At 40.1% G+C, this 20,907-nt stretch overlaps 8 non-coding genes across 8 annotated transcripts; all 8 read right to left on the reverse strand.

Annotated features, from left to right (window-relative positions):
- Positions 1-2,243: 2,243 nt before the first annotated feature.
- LOC140550393 (U4 spliceosomal RNA) lies at positions 2,244-2,384 on the reverse strand. The gene has a single exon (XR_011979097.1). It is a non-coding gene; the product is annotated as a U4 spliceosomal RNA (small nuclear RNA).
- Positions 2,385-4,822: 2,438 nt separating this feature from the next.
- On the reverse strand, positions 4,823-4,963 carry LOC140550433 (U4 spliceosomal RNA). Its single transcript, XR_011979135.1, has one exon. It is a non-coding gene; the product is annotated as a U4 spliceosomal RNA (small nuclear RNA).
- Positions 4,964-7,401: 2,438 nt separating this feature from the next.
- On the reverse strand, positions 7,402-7,542 carry LOC140550449 (U4 spliceosomal RNA). Its single transcript, XR_011979150.1, has one exon. It is a non-coding gene; the product is annotated as a U4 spliceosomal RNA (small nuclear RNA).
- A 2,438-nt stretch (positions 7,543-9,980) lies between these two features.
- LOC140550397 (U4 spliceosomal RNA) lies at positions 9,981-10,121 on the reverse strand. Its single transcript, XR_011979101.1, has one exon. It is a non-coding gene; the product is annotated as a U4 spliceosomal RNA (small nuclear RNA).
- Positions 10,122-12,559: 2,438 nt separating this feature from the next.
- On the reverse strand, positions 12,560-12,700 carry LOC140550438 (U4 spliceosomal RNA). Its single transcript, XR_011979140.1, has one exon. It is a non-coding gene; the product is annotated as a U4 spliceosomal RNA (small nuclear RNA).
- A 2,438-nt stretch (positions 12,701-15,138) lies between these two features.
- On the reverse strand, positions 15,139-15,279 carry LOC140550395 (U4 spliceosomal RNA). Its single transcript, XR_011979099.1, has one exon. It is a non-coding gene; the product is annotated as a U4 spliceosomal RNA (small nuclear RNA).
- Positions 15,280-17,714: 2,435 nt separating this feature from the next.
- Positions 17,715-17,855, reverse strand: LOC140550448 (U4 spliceosomal RNA). Its single transcript, XR_011979149.1, has one exon. It is a non-coding gene; the product is annotated as a U4 spliceosomal RNA (small nuclear RNA).
- Positions 17,856-20,194: 2,339 nt separating this feature from the next.
- Positions 20,195-20,335, reverse strand: LOC140550447 (U4 spliceosomal RNA). The gene has a single exon (XR_011979148.1). It is a non-coding gene; the product is annotated as a U4 spliceosomal RNA (small nuclear RNA).
- Between the last annotated feature and the right edge of the window lie 572 nt (positions 20,336-20,907).

A 20,907-nucleotide genomic window follows, 5' to 3' on the forward strand; every position in this document is an offset into this window, starting at 1 on the left:
GAAAAGGCAGCGATGCATGTTGGGTAGCGAGAGGAGAGTGTTGGTAAATTAGAAGTAGAGGTAGGTATGAGTTTGGACAGTTAATTAGCATAGAAACATTGAGTAGGTTAAACAAAATAGCACTTTTCCTATCCTCTGAACAACAAGCCAGAAGATCAGCTTGGATTATTTCGTTCAAGATATTTATTGCTGCATTACAAGAAAAAAAAATGAATGGCAAGTAACATAAAACACCTCATATGCAATCATGAATTTCAGAAATGCAACGAAAATTGATGCTTATGTAAGATTAATGATGTTTGTGTTATGCATTTGTTTTAACAAAAGGGATTCTCCTAAGTCAGGCAGGGGAAGTGTTCAGAAAGTCTCTGCAGGGACCGCTTTGAATTTGGTGTATCCAAATCCCAGGCTGCTTTATGATGCCACCCCTGATTAAATCATTAAACTGTATCCGGTAGCTAAAACTGGTAAACAGAGGACCTCTAATTTAAAAAGGAGTGGAAAATGCTTCCTTTTTTCTGGTACCAACCTAGCCACTGTGTTTTGGACCAGCTGCAGGCGAGACAGGGTTGACTGCCCAGGAGCAACCACAGAATATGGTTTTGTGTAAAAAATATACCCATATGCATTTGTCGGTGAGTTCATATCTGTGATTGTTATTTACTATTCAATTCTAAGTTGTGTGGAGAGTTCACCTGGGCTTGGAAGTAAAATAGTTTTAGTAAATGAAATAATGAAACAGTTCATTTAATTAGACGTATTATCTATATCACTGTGCTATGTTAACCAGCGATGAAAAAAAATAACAAATCAATACCTTAACAGGCGTGGTCTTTGTGCTCCATTAATTGACATTACCAGTTCATATAGGTGCCGAAAATTAGGAGATGTCGTGTTGACAGCAGTTACGGATCTGGGATTAGGATTTTATAAGTCCTATTTATGTGTATTTTGGGTGACAATATCTGATCCCAAATCCCAGATCCGCTTCATAGGTTTCTTTTTGCTTATGTTTTATCCTTTTGAAATGTGATGCAGTGAAACTTTCTGAGGGTTAAGCACGGGAGTTTTATATACGCTGTTTTAGGCTAGGATACTTTTTATTGTGAACACTGACTATAACAGGTTTTCGCAGAAGCTTGTTCCGATAATCAAAAGAGCTGTCGCTGTACTTTCTATAGTGAACACTGAGTTTAACAGCTTTCCACATCCAATCAAAACAAATGTCGCTGTAATGGCTTGGCGGGTTCTACACGTGGACACCCCACTGTAGATAATTCGTGGTTTCCTAGTCCTTCTTATAAACCTCGGTGTTTATGTGACTCATTTGTTGTATTTGCCTGACTTGACCCTGGGTATAGACGGGTTTCTCTGTGACGTCATCACAGAGGCGGTCGCGCACCCCCGGGACAGAAAGCGACAGAGAGCAGCAGCCTGCACGCTATTGAGCAAAAATAACAAAGGGTTGTCTTGCAGTAAACTACAAAAAACGCAGAGAAGATGGATGGTTTAATATTCAGAGGGAAACCGTAAAGAGAATTTAAATCGAAAAAAAAGAACAAATGAAAGCAAACAAACTGATCCAACTGAAACTGAATTTTATTATTGGGTCAAAAAGAAAACATTAGGAAATCTGCGATGATTCCAGCAGTTGACTGATCCAGTAACCCTGTGACTCGTGCCCTGTCAAGGGGGTTCTCCTGCCATACGTGCAATAATTTTGGATAGGCTCCGGTCCCACCGTGACTCCGAGCGGGAAGAAACAGAAAGTAAGATGAATGAGTAAGTTTGGTGCTAATGCTAAGCAGCTTGGCACTTAACAGAATTCGTTACAAAGCATAATGTGACATTTTGCTGCTTAACCCTTACTTCATTACTAGTCAGCTTTGATCTTGTAGCATTTGACCTAGAAACGAACCAGTAATAACAAACGCGAGGTCATGTTTAAAAACAATATAATCCTAGCGATGCACTTCGATATTACTGGAAGTCGATGTATATGAGTCTTAGAAAGCAATGCTATTGTAAAAGTCTTATTTCATTAAGTTTTAGCTGTACAGGATCAAGCTATGAACTGGTCAACAACAGATTCCCCCCTTGTGGTTGCGTGCTTATTAGACTCAAAGACCTCGCTTCTATTTTAAGTCCGAAAGTATATAAAACACTGCATTGCATGTACCACATCCCTAATGACGCCAACCAAAAAACACTCTAACAAACCTATTTTTAACCAGACTCGTCAGTCCCCGTAGAGACTGTCAAAAATTGCCAGTACCGACTATATTGCAAGTCGTTACGGCGGGGTATTGGGTAAAGTTTTCAACTAGCAATAATCGCGCCTCGGATAAACCTCATAGGCTACGATACTGCCACTGCGCAAAGCTGACTTCACGTTCCGTGGAGTTGAAGACTTTAGGGTCTGCGCTACTGACCTCACTGACGGTGTGTTCCCAAATCATGCTTAAAACCCTCTCAAACCACTAAACAAGGGGACTACACAACAGGTGAAGCTTTTTAGCCAAAGTAATGTGCAAATCAACACTGCGAGCATTCATTTAGAAAAGTCCGCGTAAAGTTAACGAAAAGGCAGCGATGCATGTTGGGTAGCGAGAGGAGAGTGTTGGTAAATTAGAAGTAGAGGTAGGTATGAGTTTGGACAGTTAATTAGCATAGAAACATTGAGTAGGTTCCACAAAATAGCCCTTTTCCTATCCTCTGAACAACAAGCCAGAAGATCAGCTTGGATTATTTCGTTCAAGATATTGATTGCTGCATTACAAGAAAAAAAAATGAATGGCAAGTAACATAAAACACCTCATATGCAATCATGAATTTCAGAAATGCAACCAAAATTGATGCTTATGTAAGATTAATGATGTTTGTGTTATGCATTTGTTTTAACAAAAGGGATTCTCCTAAGTCAGGCAGGGGAAGTGTTCAGAAAGTCTCTGCAGGGACCGCTTTGAATTTGGTGTATCCAAATCCCAGGCTGCTTTATGATGCCACCCCTGATTAAATCATTAAACTGTATCCGGTAGCTAAAACTGGTAAACAGAGGACCTCTAATTTAAAAAGGAGTGGAAAATGCTTCCTTTTTTCTGGTACCAACCTAGCCACTGTGTTTTGGACCAGCTGCAGGCGAGACAGGGTTGACTGCCCAGGAGCAACCACAGAATATGGTTTTGTGTAAAAAATATACCCATATGCATTTGTCGGTGAGTTCATATCTGTGATTGTTATTTACTATTCAATTTTAAGTTGTGTGGAGAGTTCACCTGGGCTTGGAAGTAAAATAGTTTTAGTAAATGAAATAATGAAACAGTTCATTTAATTAGACGTATTATCTATATCACTGTGCTATGTTAACCAGCGATGAAAAAAATAACAAATCAATACCTTAACAGGCGTGGTCTTTGTGCTCCATTAATTGACATTACCAGTTCATATAGGTGCCGAAAATTAGGAGATGTCGTGTTGACAGCAGTTACGGATCTGGGATTAGGATTAGGAAGTCCTATTTATGTGTATTTTGGGTGACAATATCTGATCCCAAATCCCAGATCCGCTTCATAGGTTTCTTTTTGCTTATGTTTTATCCTTTTGAAATGTGACGCAGTGAAACTTTCTGAGGGTTAAGCACGGGAGTTTTATATACGCTGTTTTAGGCTAGGATACTTTTTATTGTGAACACTGACTGTAACAGGATTTCGCAGAAGCTTGTTCCGATAATCAAAAGAGCTGTCGCTGTACTTTCTATAGTGAACACTGAGTTTAACAGCTTTCCACATCCAATCAAAACAAATGTCGCTGTAATGGCTTAGCGGGTTCTACACGTGGACACCCCACTGTAGATAATTCGTGGTTTCCTAGTCCTTCTTATAAACCTCGGTGTTTATGTGACTCATTTGTTGTATTTGCCTGACTTGACCCTGGGTATAGACGGGTTTCTCTGTGACGTCATCACAGAGGCGGTCGCGCACCCCCGGGACAGAAAGCGACAGAGAGCAGCAGCCTGCACGCTATTGAGCAAAAATAACAAAGGGTTGTCTTGCAGTAAACTACAAAAAACGCAGAGAAGATGGATGGTTTAATATTCAGAGGGAAACCGTAAAGAGAATTTAAATCGAAAAAAAAAGAACAAATGAAAGCAAACAAACTGATCCAACTGAAACTGAATTTTATTATTGGGTCAAAAAGAAAACATTAGGAAATCTGCGATGATTCCAGCAGTTGACTGATCCAGTAACCCTGTGACTCGTGCCCTGTCAAGGGGGTTCTCCTGCCATACGTGCAATAACTTTGGATAGGCTCCGGTCCCACCGTGACTCCGAGCGGGAAGAAACAGAAAGTAAGATGAATGAGTAAGTTTGGTGCTAATGCTAAGCAGCTTGGCACTTAACAGAATTCGTTACAAAGCATAATGTGACATTTTGCTGCTTAACCCTTACTTCATTACTAGTCAGCTTTGATCTTGTAGCATTTGACCTAGAAACGAACCAGTAATAACAAACGCGAGGTCATGTTTAAAAACAATATAATCCTAGTGATGCACTTCGATATTACTGGAAGTCGATGTATATGAGTCTTAGAAAGCAATGCTATTGTAAAAGTCTTATTTCATTAAGTTTTAGCTGTACAGGATCAAGCTATGAACTGGTCAACAACAGATTCCCCCCTTGTGGTTGCGTGCTTATTAGACTCAAAGACCTCGCTTCTATTTTAAGTCCGAAAGTATATAAAACACTGCATTGCATGTACCACATCCCTAATGACGCCAACCAAAAAACACTCTAACAAACCTATTTTTAACCAGACTCGTCAGTCCCCGTAGAGACTGTCAAAAATTGCCAGTACCGACTATATTGCAAGTCGTTACGGCGGGGTATTGGGTAAAGTTTTCAACTAGCAATAATCGCGCCTCGGATAAACCTCATAGGCTACGATACTGCAACTGCGCAAAGCTGCCTTCACGTTCCGTGGAGTTGAAGACTTTAGGGTCTGCGCTACTGACCTCACTGACGGTGTGTTCCCAAATCATGCTTAAAACCCTCTCAAACCACTAAACAAGGGGACTACACAACAGGTGAAGCTTTTTAACCAAAGTAATGTGCAAATCAACACTGCGAGCATTCATTTAGAAAAGTCCGCGTAAAGTTAACGAAAAGGCAGCGATGCATGTTGGGTAGCGAGAGGAGAGTGTTGGTAAATTAGAAGTAGAGGTAGGTATGAGTTTGGACAGTTAATTAGCATAGAAACATTGAGTAGGTTCCACAAAATAGCCCTTTTCCTATCCTCTGAACAACAAGCCAGAAGATCAGCTTGGATTATTTCGTTCAAGATATTTATTGCTGCATTGCAAGAAAAAAAATGAATGGCAAGTAACATAAAACACCTCATATGCAATCATGAATTTCAGAAATGCAACGAAAATTGATGCTTATGTAAGATTAATGATGTTTGTGTTATGCATTTGTTTTAACAAAAGGGATTCTCCTAAGTCAGGCAGGGGAAGTGTTCAGAAAGTCTCTGCAGGGACCGCTTTGAATTTGGTGTATCCAAATCCCAGGCTGCTTTATGATGCCACCCCTGATTAAATCATTAAACTGTATCCGGTAGCTAAAACTGGTAAACAGAGGACCTCTAATTTAAAAAGGAGTGGAAAATGCTTCCTTTTTTCTGGTACCAACCTAGCCACTGTGTTTTGGACCAGCTGCAGGCGAGACAGGGTTGACTGCCCAGGAGCAACTACAGAAAATGTTTTTTTGTAAAAAATATACCCATATGCATTTGTCGGTGAGTTCATATCTGTGATTGTTATTTACTATTCAATTCTAAGTTGTGTGGAGAGTTCACCTGGGCTTGGAAGTAAAATAGTTTTAGTAAATGAAATAATGAAACAGTTCATTTAATTAGACGTATTATCTATATCACTGTGCTATGTTAACCAGCGATGAAAAAAAATAACAAATCAATACCTTAACAGGCGTGGTCTTTGTGCTCCATTAATTGACATTACCAGTTCATATAGGTGCCGAAAATTAGGAGATGTCCTGTTGACAGCAGTTACGGATCTGGGATTAGGATTTTATAAGTCCTATTTATGTGTATTTTGGGTGACAATATCTGATCCCAAATCCCAGATCCGCTTCATAGGTTTCTTTTTGCTTATGTTTTATCCTTTTGAAATGTGACGCAGTGAAACTTTCTGAGGGTTAAGCACGGGAGTTTTATATACGCTGTTTTAGGCTAGGATACTTTCTATTGTGAACACTGACTGTAACAGGTTTTCGCAGAAGCTTGTTCCGATAATCAAAAGAGCTGTCGCTGTACTTTCTATAGTGAACACTGAGTTTAACAGCTTTCCACATCCAATCAAAACAAATGTCGCTGTAATGGCTTAGCGGGTTCTACACGTGGACACCCCACTGTAGATAATTCGTGGTTTCCTAGTCCTTCTTATAAACCTCGGTGTTTATGTGACTCATTTGTTGTATTTGCCTGACTTGACCCTGGGTATAGACGGGTTTCTCTGTGACGTCATCACAGAGGCGGTCGCGCACCCCCGGGACAGAAAGCGACAGAGAGCAGCAGCCTGCACGCTATTGAGCAAAAATAACAAAGGGTTGTCTTGCAGTAAACTACAAAAAACGCAGAGAAGATGGATGGTTTAATATTCAGAGGGAAACCGTAAAGAGATTTTAATTCGAAAAAAAAAGAACAAATGAAAGCAAACAAACTGATCCAACTGAAACTGAATTTTATTATTGGGTCAAAAAGAAAACATTAGGAAATCTGCGATGATTCCAGCAGTTGACTGATCCAGTAACCCTGTGACTCGTGCCCTGTCAAGGGGGTTCTCCTGCCATACGTGCAATAATTTTGGATAGGCTCCGGTCCCACCGTGACTCCGAGCGGGAAGAAACAGAAAGTAAGATGAATGAGTAAGTTTGGTGCTAATGCTAAGCAGCTTGGCACTTAACAGAATTCGTTACAAAGCATAATGTGACATTTTGCTGCTTAACCCTTACTTCATTGCTAGTCAGCTTTGATCTTGTACATTTGACCTAGAAACTAACCAGTAATAACAAACGCGAGGTCATGTTTAAAAACAATATAATCCTAGTGATGCACTTCGATATTACTGGAAGTCGATGTATATGAGTCTTAGAAAGCAATGCTATTGTAAAAGTCTTATTTCATTAAGTTTTAGCTGTACAGGATCAAGCTATGAACTGGTCAACAACAGATTCCCCCCTTGTGGTTGCGTGCTTATTAGACTCAAAGACCTCGCTTCTATTTTAAGTCCGAAAGTATATAAAACACTGCATTGCATGTACCACATCCCTAATGACGCCAACCAAAAAACACTCTAACAAACCTATTTTTAACCAGACTCGTCAGTCCCCGTAGAGACTGTCAAAAATTGCCAGTACCGATTATATTGCAAGTCGTTACGGCGGGGTATTGGGTAAAGTTTTCAACTAGCAATAATCGCGCCTCGGATAAACCTCATAGGCTACGATACTGCAACTGCGCAAAGCTGACTTCACGTTCCGTGGAGTTGAAGACTTTAGGGTCTGCGCTACTGACCTCACTGACGGTGTGTTCCCAAATCATGCTTAAAACCCTCTCAAACCACTAAACAAGGGGACTACACAACAGGTGAAGCTTTTTAACCAAAGTAATGTGCAAATCAACACTGCGAGCATTCATTTAGAAAAGTCCGCGTAAAGTTAACGAAAAGGCAGCGATGCATGTTGGGTAGCGAGAGGAGAGTGTTGGTAAATTAGAAGTAGAGGTAGGTATGAGTTTGGACAGTTAATTAGCATAGAAACATTGAGTAGGTTCCACAAAATAGCACTTTTCCTATCCTCTGAACAACAAGCCAGAAGATCAGCTTGGATTATTTCGTTCAAGATATTTATTGCTGCATTGCAAGAAAAAAAATGAATGGCAAGTAACATAAAACACCTCATATGCAATCATGAATTTCAGAAATGCAACGAAAATTGATGCTTATGTAAGATTAATGATGTTTGTGTTATGCATTTGTTTTAACAAAAGGGATTCTCCTAAGTCAGGCAGGGGAAGTGTTCAGAAAGTCTCTGCAGGGACCGCTTTGAATTTGGTGTATCCAAATCCCAGGCTGCTTTATGATGCCACCCCTGATTAAATCATTAAACTGTATCCGGTAGCTAAAACTGGTAAACAGAGGACCTCTAATTTAAAAAGGAGTGGAAAATGCTTCCTTTTTTCTGGTACCAACCTAGCCACTGTGTTTTGGACCAGCTGCAGGCGAGACAGGGTTGACTGCCCAGGAGCAACTACAGAAAATGGTTTTTTGTAAAAAATATACCCATATGCATTTGTCGGTGAGTTCATATCTGTGATTGTTATTTACTATTCAATTCTAAGTTGTGTGGAGAGTTCACCTGGGCTTGGAAGTAAAATAGTTTTAGTAAATGAAATAATGAAACAGTTCATTTAATTAGACGTATTATCTATATCACTGTGCTATGTTAACCAGCGATGAAAAAAAATAACAAATCAATACCTTAACAGGCGTGGTCTTTGTGCTCCATTAATTGACATTACCAGTTCATATAGGTGCCGAAAATTAGGAGATGTCCTGTTGACAGCAGTTACGGATCTGGGATTAGGATTTTATAAGTCCTATTTATGTGTATTTTGGGTGACAATATCTGATCCCAAATCCCAGATCCGCTTCATAGGTTTCTTTTTGCTTATGTTTTATCCTTTTGAAATGTGACGCAGTGAAACTTTCTGAGGGTTAAGCACGGGAGTTTTATATACGCTGTTTTAGGCTAGGATACTTTCTATTGTGAACACTGACTGTAACAGGTTTTCGCAGAAGCTTGTTCCGATAATCAAAAGAGCTGTCGCTGTACTTTCTATAGTGAACACTGAGTTTAACAGCTTTCCACATCCAATCAAAACAAATGTCGCTGTAATGGCTTAGCGGGTTCTACACGTGGACACCCCACTGTAGATAATTCGTGGTTTCCTAGTCCTTCTTATAAACCTCGGTGTTTATGTGACTCATTTGTTGTATTTGCCTGACTTGACCCTGGGTATAGACGGGTTTCTCTGTGACGTCATCACAGAGGCGGTCGCGCACCCCCGGGACAGAAAGCGACAGAGAGCAGCAGCCTGCACGCTATTGAGCAAAAATAACAAAGGGTTGTCTTGCAGTAAACTACAAAAAACGCAGAGAAGATGGATGGTTTAATATTCAGAGGGAAACCGTAAAGAGATTTTAATTCGAAAAAAAAAGAACAAATGAAAGCAAACAAACTGATCCAACTGAAACTGAATTTTATTATTGGGTCAAAAAGAAAACATTAGGAAATCTGCGATGATTCCAGCAGTTGACTGATCCAGTAACCCTGTGACTCGTGCCCTGTCAAGGGGGTTCTCCTGCCATACGTGCAATAATTTTGGATAGGCTCCGGTCCCACCGTGACTCCGAGCGGGAAGAAACAGAAAGTAAGATGAATGAGTAAGTTTGGTGCTAATGCTAAGCAGCTTGGCACTTAACAGAATTCGTTACAAAGCATAATGTGACATTTTGCTGCTTAACCCTTACTTCATTACTAGTCAGCTTTGATCTTGTACATTTGACCTAGAAACTAACCAGTAATAACAAACGCGAGGTCATGTTTAAAAACAATATAATCCTAGTGATGCACTTCGATATTACTGGAAGTCGATGTATATGAGTCTTAGAAAGCAATGCTATTGTAAAAGTCTTATTTCATTAAGTTTTAGCTGTACAGGATCAAGCTATGAACTGGTCAACAACAGATTCCCCCCTTGTGGTTGCGTGCTTATTAGACTCAAAGACCTCGCTTCTATTTTAAGTCCGAAAGTATATAAAACACTGCATTGCATGTACCACATCCCTAATGACGCCAACCAAAAAGCACTCTAACAAACCTATTTTTAACCAGACTCGTCAGTCCCCGTAGAGACTGTCAAAAATTGCCAGTACCGACTATATTGCAAGTCGTTACGGCGGGGTATTGGGTAAAGTTTTCAACTAGCAATAATCGCGCCTCGGAGAAACCTCATAGGCTACGATACTGCCACTGCGCAAAGCTGACTTCACGTTCCGTGGAGTTGAAGACTTTAGGGTCTGCGCTACTGACCTCACTGACGGTGTGTTCCCAAATCATGCTTAAAACCCTCTCAAACCACTAAACAAGGGGACTACACAACAGGTGAAGCTTTTTAACCAAAGTAATGTGCAAATCAACACTGCGAGCATTCATTTAGAAAAGTCCGCGTAAAGTTAACGAAAAGGCAGCGATGCATGTTGGGTAGCGAGAGGAGAGTGTTGGTAAATTAGAAGTAGAGGTAGGTATGAGTTTGGACAGTTAATTAGCATAGAAACATTGAGTAGGTTCCACAAAATAGCCCTTTTCCTATCCTCTGAACAACAAGCCAGAAGATCAGCTTGGATTATTTCGTTCAAGATATTTATTGCTGCATTGCAAGAAAAAAAATGAATGGCAAGTAACATAAAACACCTCATATGCAATCATGAATTTCAGAAATGCAACGAAAATTGATGCTTATGTAAGATTAATGATGTTTGTGTTATGCATTTGTTTTAACAAAAGGGATTCTCCTAAGTCAGGCAGGGGAAGTGTTCAGAAAGTCTCTGCAGGGACCGCTTTGAATTTGGTGTATCCAAATCCCAGGCTGCTTTATGATGCCACCCCTGATTAAATCATTAAACTGTATCCGGTAGCTAAAACTGGTAAACAGAGGACCTCTAATTTAAAAAGGAGTGGAAAATGCTTCCTTTTTTCTGGTACCAACCTAGCCACTGTGTTTTGGACCAGCTGCAGGCGAGACAGGGTTGACTGCCCAGGAGCAACTACAGAAAATGGTTTTTTGTAAAAAATATACCCATATGCATTTGTCGGTGAGTTCATATCTGTGATTGTTATTTACTATTCAATTCTAAGTTGTGTGGAGAGTTCACCTGGGCTTGGAAGTAAAATAGTTTTAGTAAATGAAATAATGAAACAGTTCATTTAATTAGACGTATTATCTATATCACTGTGCTATGTTAACCAGCGATGAAAAAAAATAACAAATCAATACCTTAACAGGCGTGGTCTTTGTGCTCCATTAATTGACATTACCAGTTCATATAGGTGCCGAAAATTAGGAGATGTCCTGTTGACAGCAGTTACGGATCTGGGATTAGGATTTTATAAGTCCTATTTATGTGTATTTTGGGTGACAATATCTGATCCCAAATCCCAGATCCGCTTCATAGGTTTCTTTTTGCTTATGTTTTATCCTTTTGAAATGTGACGCAGTGAAACTTTCTGAGGGTTAAGCACGGGAGTTTTATATACGCTGTTTTAGGCTAGGATACTTTCTATTGTGAACACTGACTGTAACAGGTTTTCGCAGAAGCTTGTTCCGATAATCAAAAGAGCTGTCGCTGTACTTTCTATAGTGAACACTGAGTTTAACAGCTTTCCACATCCAATCAAAACAAATGTCGCTGTAATGGCTTAGCGGGTTCTACACGTGGACACCCCACTGTAGATAATTCGTGGTTTCCTAGTTCTTCTTATAAACCTCGGTGTTTATGTGACTCATTTGTTGTATTTGCCTGACTTGACCCTGGGTATAGACGGGTTTCTCTGTGACGTCATCACAGAGGCGGTCGCGCACCCCCGGGACAGAAAGCGACAGAGAGCAGCAGCCTGCACGCTATTGAGCAAAAATAACAAAGGGTTGTCTTGCAGTAAACTACAAAAAACGCAGAGAAGATGGATGGTTTAATATTCAGAGGGAAACCGTAAAGAGATTTTAATTCGAAAAAAAAAGAACAAATGAAAGCAAACAAACTGATCCAACTGAAACTGAATTTTATTATTGGGTCAAAAAGAAAACATTAGGAAATCTGCGATGATTCCAGCAGTTGACTGATCCAGTAACCCTGTGACTCGTGCCCTGTCAAGGGGGTTCTCCTGCCATACGTGCAATAATTTTGGATAGGCTCCGGTCCCACCGTGACTCCGAGCGGGAAGAAACAGAAAGTAAGATGAATGAGTAAGTTTGGTGCTAATGCTAAGCAGCTTGGCACTTAACAGAATTCGTTACAAAGCATAATGTGACATTTTGCTACTTAACCCTTACTTCATTACTAGTCAGCTTTGATCTTGTACATTTGACCTAGAAACGAACCAGTAATAACAAACGCGAGGTCATGTTTAAAAACAATATAATCCTAGTGATGCACTTCGATATTACTGGAAGTCGATGTATATGAGTCTTAGAAAGCAATGCTATTGTAAAAGTCTTATTTCATTAAGTTTTAGCTGTACAGGATCAAGCTATGAACTGGTCAACAACAGATTCCCCCCTTGTGGTTGCGTGCTTATTAGACTCAAAGACCTCGCTTCTATTTTAAGTCTGAAAGTATATAAAACACTGCATTGCATGTACCACATCCCTAATGACGCCAACCAAAAAACACTCTAACAAACCTATTTTTAACCAGACTCGTCAGTCCCCGTAGAGACTTTCAAAAATTGCCAGTACCGACTATATTGCAAGTCGTTACGACGGGGTATTGGGTAAAGTTTTCAACTAGCAATAATCGCGCCTCGGATAAACCGCATAGGCTACGATACTGCCACTGCGCAAAGCTGACTTCACGTTCCGTGGAGTTGAAGACTTTAGGGTCTGCGCTACTGACCTCACTGACGGTGTGTTCCCAAATCATGCTTAAAACACTCTAAAACCACTAAACAAGGGGACTACACAACAGGTGAAGCTTTTTAACCAAAGTAATGTGCAAATCAACACTGCGAGCATTCATTTAGAAAAGTCCGCGTAAAGTTAACGAAAAGGCAGCGATGCATGTTGGGTAGCGAGAGGAGAGTGTTGGTAAATTAGAAGTAGAGGTAGGTATGAGTTTGGACAGTTAATTAGCATAGAAACATTGAGTAGGTTCCACAAAATAGCACTTTTCCTATCCTCTGAACAACAAGCCAGAAGATCAGCTTGGATTATTTCGTTCAAGATATTTATTGCTGCATTGCAAGAAAAAAAATGAATGGCAAGTAACATAAAACACCTCATATGCAATCATGAATTTCAGAAATGCAACGAAAATTGATGCTTATGTAAGATTAATGATGTTTGTGTTATGCATTTGTTTTAACAAAAGGGATTCTCCGAAGTCAGGCAGGGGAAGTGTTCAGAAAGTCTCTGCAGGGACCGCTTTGAATTTGGTGTATCCAAATCCCAGGCTGCTTTATGACGCCACCCCTGATTAAATCATTAAACTGTATCCGGTAGCTAAAACTGGTAAACAGAGGACCTCTAATTTAAAAAGGAGTGGAAAATGCTTCCTTTTTTCTGGTACCAACCTAGCCACTGTGTTTTGGACCAGCTGCAGGCGAGACAGGGTTGACTGCCCAGGAGCAACCACAGAATATGGTTTTGTGTAAAAAATATACCCATATGCATTTGTCGGTGAGTTCATATCTGTGATTGTTATTTACTATTCAATTCTAAGTTGTGTGGAGAGTTCACCTGGGCTTGGAAGTAAAATAGTTTTAGTAAGTGAAATAATGAAACAGTTCATTTAATTAGACGTATTATCTATATCACTGTGCTATGTTAACCAGCGATTAAAAAAAATAACAAATCAATACCTTAACAGGCGTGGTCTTTGTGCTCCATTAATTGACATTACCAGTTCATATAGGTGCCGAAAATTAGGAGATGTCGTGTTGACAGCAGTTACGGATCTGGGATTAGGATTTTATAAGTCCTATTTATGTGTATTTTGGGTGACAATATCTGATCCCAAATCCCAGATCCGCTTCATAGGTTTCTTTTTGCTTATGTTTTATCCTTTTGAAATGTGACGCAGTGAAACTTTCTGAGGGTTAAGCACGGGAGTTTTATATACGCTGTTTTAGGCTAGGATACTTTCTATTGTGAACACTGACTGTAACAGGTTTTCGCAGAAGCTTGTTCCGATAATCAAAAGAGCTGTCGCTGTACTTTCTATAGTGAACACTGAGTTTAACAGCTTTCCACATCCAATCAAAACAAATGTCGCTGTAATGGCTTAGCGGGTTCTACACGTGGACACCCCACTGTAGATAATTCGTGGTTTCCTAGTCCTTCTTATAAACCTCGGTGTTTATGTGACTCATTTGTTGTATTTGCCTGACTTGACCCTGGGTATAGACGGGTTTCTCTGTGACGTCATCACAGAGGCGGTCGCGCACCCCCGGGACAGAAAGCGACAGAGAGCAGCAGCCTGCACGCTATTGAGCAAAAATAACAAAGGGTTGTCTTGCAGTAAACTACAAAAAACGCAGAGAAGATGGATGGTTTAATATTCAGAGGGAAACCGTAAAGAGAATTTAAATCGAAAAAAAGAACAAATGAAAGCAAACAAACTGATCCAACTGAAACTGAATTTTATTATTGGGTCAAAAAGAAAACATTAGGAAATCTGCGATGATTCCAGCAGTTGACTGATCCAGTAACCCTGTGACTCGTGCCCTGTCAAGGGGGTTCTCCTGCCATACGTGCAATAATTTTGGATAGGCTCCGGTCCCACCGTGACTCCGAGCGGGAAGAAACAGAAAGTAAGATGAATGAGTAAGTTTGGTGCTAATGCTAAGCAGCTTGGCACTTCGTTACAAATTCGTTACAAAGCATAATGTGACATTTTGCTGCTTAACCCTTACTTCATTACTAGTCAGCTTTGATCTTGTACATTTGACCTAGAAACGAACCAGTAATAACAAACGCGAGGTCATGTTTAAAAACAATATAATCCTAGTGATGCACTTCGATATTACTGGAAGTCGATGTATATGAGTCTTAGAAAGCAATGCTATTGTAAAAGTCTTATTTCATTAAGTTTTAGCTGTACAGGATCAAGCTATGAACTGGTCAACAACAGATTCCCCCCTTATGGTTGCGTGCTTATTAGACTCAAAGACCTCGCTTCTATTTTAAGTCCGAAAGTATATAAAACACTGCATTGCATGTACCACATCCCTAATGACGCCAACCAAAAAACACTCTAACAAACCTATTTTTAACCAGACTCGTCAGTCCCCGTAGAGACTGTCAAAAATTGCCAGTACCGACTATATTGCAAGTCGTTACGGCGGGGTATTGGGTAAAGTTTTCAACTAGCAATAATCGCGCCTCGGATAAACCTCATAGGCTACGATACTGCCACTGCGCAAAGCTGACTTCACGTTCCGTGGAGTTGAAGACTTTAGGGTCTGCGCTACTGACCTCACTGACGGTGTGTTCCCAAATCATGCTTAAAACCCTCTCAAACCACTAAACAAGGGGACTACACAACAGGTGAAGCTTTTTAACCAAAGTAATGTGCAAATCAACACTGCGAGCATTCATTTAGAAAAGTCCGCGTAAAGTTAACGAAAAGGCAGCGATGCATGTTGGGTAGCGAGAGGAGAGTGTTGGTAAATTAGAAGTAGAGGTAGATATGAGTTTGGACAGTTAATTAGCATAGAAACATTGAGTAGGTTCCACAAAATAGCCCTTTTCCTATCCTCTGAACAACAAGCCAGAAGATCAGCTTGGATTATTTCGTTCAAGATATTTATTGCTGCATTGCAAGAAAAAAAATGAATGGCAAGTAACATAAAACACCTCATATGCAATCATGAATTTCAGAAATGCAACGAAAATTGATGCTTATGTAAGATTAATGATGTTTGTGTTATGCATTTGTTTTAACAAAAGGGATTCTCCTAAGTCAGGCAGGGGAAGTGTTCAGAAAGTCTCTGCAGGGACCGCTTTGAATTTGGTGTATCCAAATCCCAGGCTGCTTTATGATGCCACCCCTGATTAAATCATTAAACTGTATCCGGTAGCTAAAACTGGTAAACAGAGGACCTCTAATTTAAAAAGGAGTGGAAAATGCTTCCTTTTTTCTGGTACCAACCTAGCCACTGTGTTTTGGACCAGCTGCAGGCGAGACAGGGTTGACTGCCCAGGAGCAACTACAGAAAATGGTTTTTTGTAAAAAATATACCCATATGCATTTGTCGGTGAGTTCATATCTGTGATTGTTATTTACTATTCAATTCTAAGTTGTGTGGAGAGTTCACCTGGGCTTGGAAGTAAAATAGTTTTAGTAAATGAAATAATGAAACAGTTCATTTAATTAGACGTATTATCTATATCACTGTGCTATGTTAACCAGCGATAAAAAAAATAACAAATCAATACCTTAACAGGCGTGGTCTTTGTGCTCCGTTAATTGACATTACCAGTTCATATAGGTGCCGAAAATTAGGAGATGTCGTGTTGACAGCAGTTACGGATCTGGGATTAGGATTTTATAAGTCCTATTTATGTGTATTTTGGGTGACAATATCTGATCCCAAATCCCAGATCCGCTTCATAGGTTTCTTTTTGCTTATGTTTTATCCTTTTGAAATGTGACGCAGTGAAACTTTCTGAGGGTTAAGCACGGGAGTTTTATATACGCTGTTTTAGGCTAGGATACTTTCTATTGTGAACACTGACTGTAACAGGTTTTCGCAGAAGCTTGTTCCGATAATCAAAAGAGCTGTCGCTGTACTTTCTATAGTGAACACTGAGTTTAACAGCTTTCCACATCCAATCAAAACAAATGTCGCTGTAATGGCTTAGCGGGTTCTACACGTGGACACCCCACTGTAGATAATTCGTGGTTTCCTAGTCCTTCTTATAAACCTCGGTGTTTATGTGACTCATTTGTTGTATTTGCCTGACTTGACCCTGGGTATAGACGGGTTTCTCTGTGACGTCATCACAGAGGCGGTCGCGCACCCCCGGGACAGAAAGCGACAGAGAGCAGCAGCCTGCACGCTATTGAGCAAAAATAACAAAGGGTTGTCTTGCAGTAAACTACAAAAAACGCAGAGAAGATGGATGGTATAATATTTAGAGGGAAACCGTAAAGAGAATTTAAATCGAAAAAAAGAACAAATGAAAGCAAACAAACTGATCCAACTGAAACTGAATTTTATTATTGGGTCAAAAAGAAAACATTAGGAAATCTGCGATGATTCCAGCAGTTGACTGATCCAGTAACCCTGTGACTCGTGCCCTGTCAAGGGGGTTCTCCTGCCATACGTGCAATAATTTTGGATAGGCTCCGGTCCCACCGTGACTCCGAGCGGGAAGAAACAGAAAGTAAGATGAATGAGTAAGTTTGGTGCTAATGCTAAGCAGCTTGGCACTTAACAGAATTCGTTACAAAGCATAATGTGACATTTTGCTGCTTAACCCTTACTTCATTACTAGTCAGCTTTGATCTTGTACATTTGACCTAGAAACGAACCAGTAATAACAAACGCGAGGTCATGTTTAAAAACAATATAATCCTAGTGATGCACTTCGATATTACTGGAAATCGATGTATATGAGTCTTAGAAAGCAATGCTATTGTAAAAGTCTTATTTCATTAAGTTTTAGCTGTATAGGATCAAGCTATGAACTGGTCAATAACAGATTCCCCCCTTGTGGTTGCGTGCTTATTAGACTCAAAGACCTCGTTTCTATTTTAAGTCCGAAAGTATATAAAACACTGCATTGCATGTACCACATCCCTAATGACGCCAACCAAAAAACACTCTAACAAACCTATTTTTAACCAGACTCGTCAGTCCCCGTAGAGACTATCAAAAATTGCCAGTACCGACTATATTGCAATTCGTTACGGCGGAGTATTGGGTAAAGTTTTCAACTAGCAATAATCGCGCCTCGGATAAACCTCATAGGCTACGATACTGCCACTGCGTAAAGCTGACTTCACGTTCCGTGGAGTTGAAGACTTTAGGGCCTGCGCTACTGACCTCACTGACGGTGTGTTCCCAAATCATGCTTAAAACCCTCTAAAACCACTAAACAAGGGGACTACACAACAGGTGAAGCTTTTTAACCAAAGTAATGTGTAAATCAACACTGCGAGCATTCATTTAGAAAAGTCCGCGTAAAGTTAACGAAAAGGCAGCGATGCATGTTGGGTAGCGAGAGGAGAGTGTTGGTAAATTAGAAGTAGAGGTAGGTATGAGTTTGGACAGTTAATTAGCATAGAAACATTGAGTAGGTTCCACAAAATAGCACTTTTCCTATCCTCTGAACAACAAGCCAGAAGATCAGCTTGGATTATTTCGTTCAAGATATTTATTGCTGCATTGCAAGAAAAAAAATGAATGGCAAGTAACATAAAACACATCATATGCAATCATGAATTTCAGAAATGCAACGAAAATTGATGCTTATGTAAGATTAATGATGTTTGTGTTATGCATTTGTTTTAACAAAAGGGATTCTCCGAAGTCAGGCAGGGGAAGTGTTCAGAAAGTCTCTGCAGGGACCGCTTTGAATTTGGTGTATCCAAATCCCAGGCTGCTTTATGATGCCACCCCTGATTAAATCATTAAACTGTATCCGGTAGCTAAAACTGGTAAACAGAGGACCTCTAATTTAAAAAGGAGTGGAAAATGCTTCCTTTTTTCTGGTACCAACCTAGCCACTGTGTTTTGGACCAGCTGCAGGCGAGACAGGGTTGACTGCCCAGGAGCAACCACAGAATATGGTTTTGTGTAAAAAATATACCCATATGCATTTGTCGGTGAGTTCATATCTGTGATTGTTATTTACTATTCAATTCTAAGTTGTGTGGAGAGTTCACCTGGGCTTGGAAGTAAAATAGTTTTAGTAAGTGAAATAATGAAACAGTTCATTTAATTAGACGTATTATCTATATCACTGTGCTATGTTAACCAGCGATTAAAAAAAATAACAAATCAATACCTTAACAGGCGTGGTCTTTGTGCTCCATTAATTGACATTACCAGTTCATATAGGTGCCGAAAATTAGGAGATGTCGTGTTGACAGCAGTTACGGATCTGGGATTAGGATTTTATAAGTCCTATTTATGTGTATTTTGGGTGACAATATCTGATCCCAAATCCCAGATCCGCTTCATAGGTTTCTTTTTGCTTATGTTTTATCCTTTTGAAATGTGACGCAGTGAAACTTTCTGAGGGTTAAGCACGGGAGTTTTATATACGCTGTTTTAGGCTAGGATACTTTCTATTGTGAACACTGACTGTAACAGGTTTTCGCAGAAGCTTGTTCCGATAATCAAAAGAGCTGTCGCTGTACTTTCTATAGTGAACACTGAGTTTAACAGCTTTCCACATCCAATCAAAACAAATGTCGCTGTAATGGCTTAGCGGGTTCTACACGTGGACACCCCACTGTAGATAATTCGTGGTTTCCTAGTCCTTCTTATAAACCTCGGTGTTTATGTGACTCATTTGTTGTATTTGCCTGACTTGACCCTGGGTATAGACGGGTTTCTCTGTGACGTCATCACAGAGGCGGTCGCGCACCCCCGGGACAGAAAGCGACAGAGAGCAGCAGCCTGCACGCTATTGAGCAAAAATAACAAAGGGTTGTCTTGCAGTAAACTACAAAACTGAAACTGAATTTTATTATTGGGTCAAAAAGAAAACATTAGGAAATCTGCGATGATTCCAGCAGTTGACTGATCCAGTAACCCTGTGACTCGTGCCCTGTCAAGGGGGTTCTCCTGCCATACGTGCAATAATTTTGGATAGGCTCCGGTCCCACCGTGACTCCGAGCGGGAAGAAACAGAAAGTAAGATGAATGAGTAAGTTTGGTGCTAATGCTAAGCAGCTTGGCACTTAACAGAATTCGTTACAAAGCATAATGTGACATTTTGCTGCTTAACCCTTACTTCATTACTAGTCAGCTTTGATCTTGTACATTTGACCTAGAAACGAACCAGTAATAACAAACGCGAGGTCATGTTTAAAAACAATATAATCCTAGTGATGCACTTCGATATTACTGGAAGTCGATGTATATGAGTCTTAGAAAGCAATGCTATTGTAAAAGTCTTATTTCATTAAGTTTTAGCTGTACAGGATCAAGCTATGAACTGGTCAACAACAGATTCCCCCCTTGTGGTTGCGTGCTTATTAGACTCAAAGACCTCGCTTCTATTTTAAGTCCGAAAGTATTTAAAACACTGAATTGCATGTACCACATCCCTAATGACGCCAACCAAAAAACACTCTAACAAACCTATTTTTAACCAGACTTGTCAGTCCCCGTCGAGACTGTCAAAAATTGCCAGTACCGACTATATTGCGAGTCGTTACGGCGGGGTATTGGGTAAAGTTTTCAACTAGCAATAATCGCGCCTCGGATAAACCTCATAGGCTATGATACTGCCACTGCGCAAAGCTGACTTCACGTTCCGTGGAGTTGAAGACTTTAGGGTCTGCGCTACTGACCTCACTGACGGTGTGTTCCCAAATCATGCTTAAAACCCTCTCAAACCACTAAACAAGGGGACTACACAACAGGTGAAGCTTTTTAACCAAAGTAATGTGCAAATCAACACTGCGAGCATTCATTTAGAAAAGTCCGCGTAAAGTTAACGAAAAGGCAGCGATGCATGTTGGGTAGCGAGAGGAGAGTGTTGGTAAATTAGAAGTAGAGGTAGGTATGAGTTTGGACAGTTAATTAGCATAGAAACATTGAGTAGGTTCCACAAAATAGCACTTTTCCTATCCTCTGAACAACAAGCCAGAAGATCAGCTTGGATTATTTCGTTCAAGATATTTATTGCTGCATTGCAAGAAAAAAAATGAATGGCAAGTAACATAAAACACCTCATATGCAATCATGAATTTCAGAAATGCAACGAAAATTGATGCTTATGTAAGATTAATGATGTTTGTGTTATGCATTTGTTTTAACAAAAGGGATTCTCCTAAGTCAGGCAGGGGAAGTGTTCAGAAAGTCTCTGCAGGGA

Source organism: Salminus brasiliensis, chromosome 2 (assembly GCF_030463535.1).
Source record: "Salminus brasiliensis chromosome 2, fSalBra1.hap2, whole genome shotgun sequence".
NCBI lineage: Eukaryota > Metazoa > Chordata > Actinopteri > Characiformes > Bryconidae > Salminus > Salminus brasiliensis.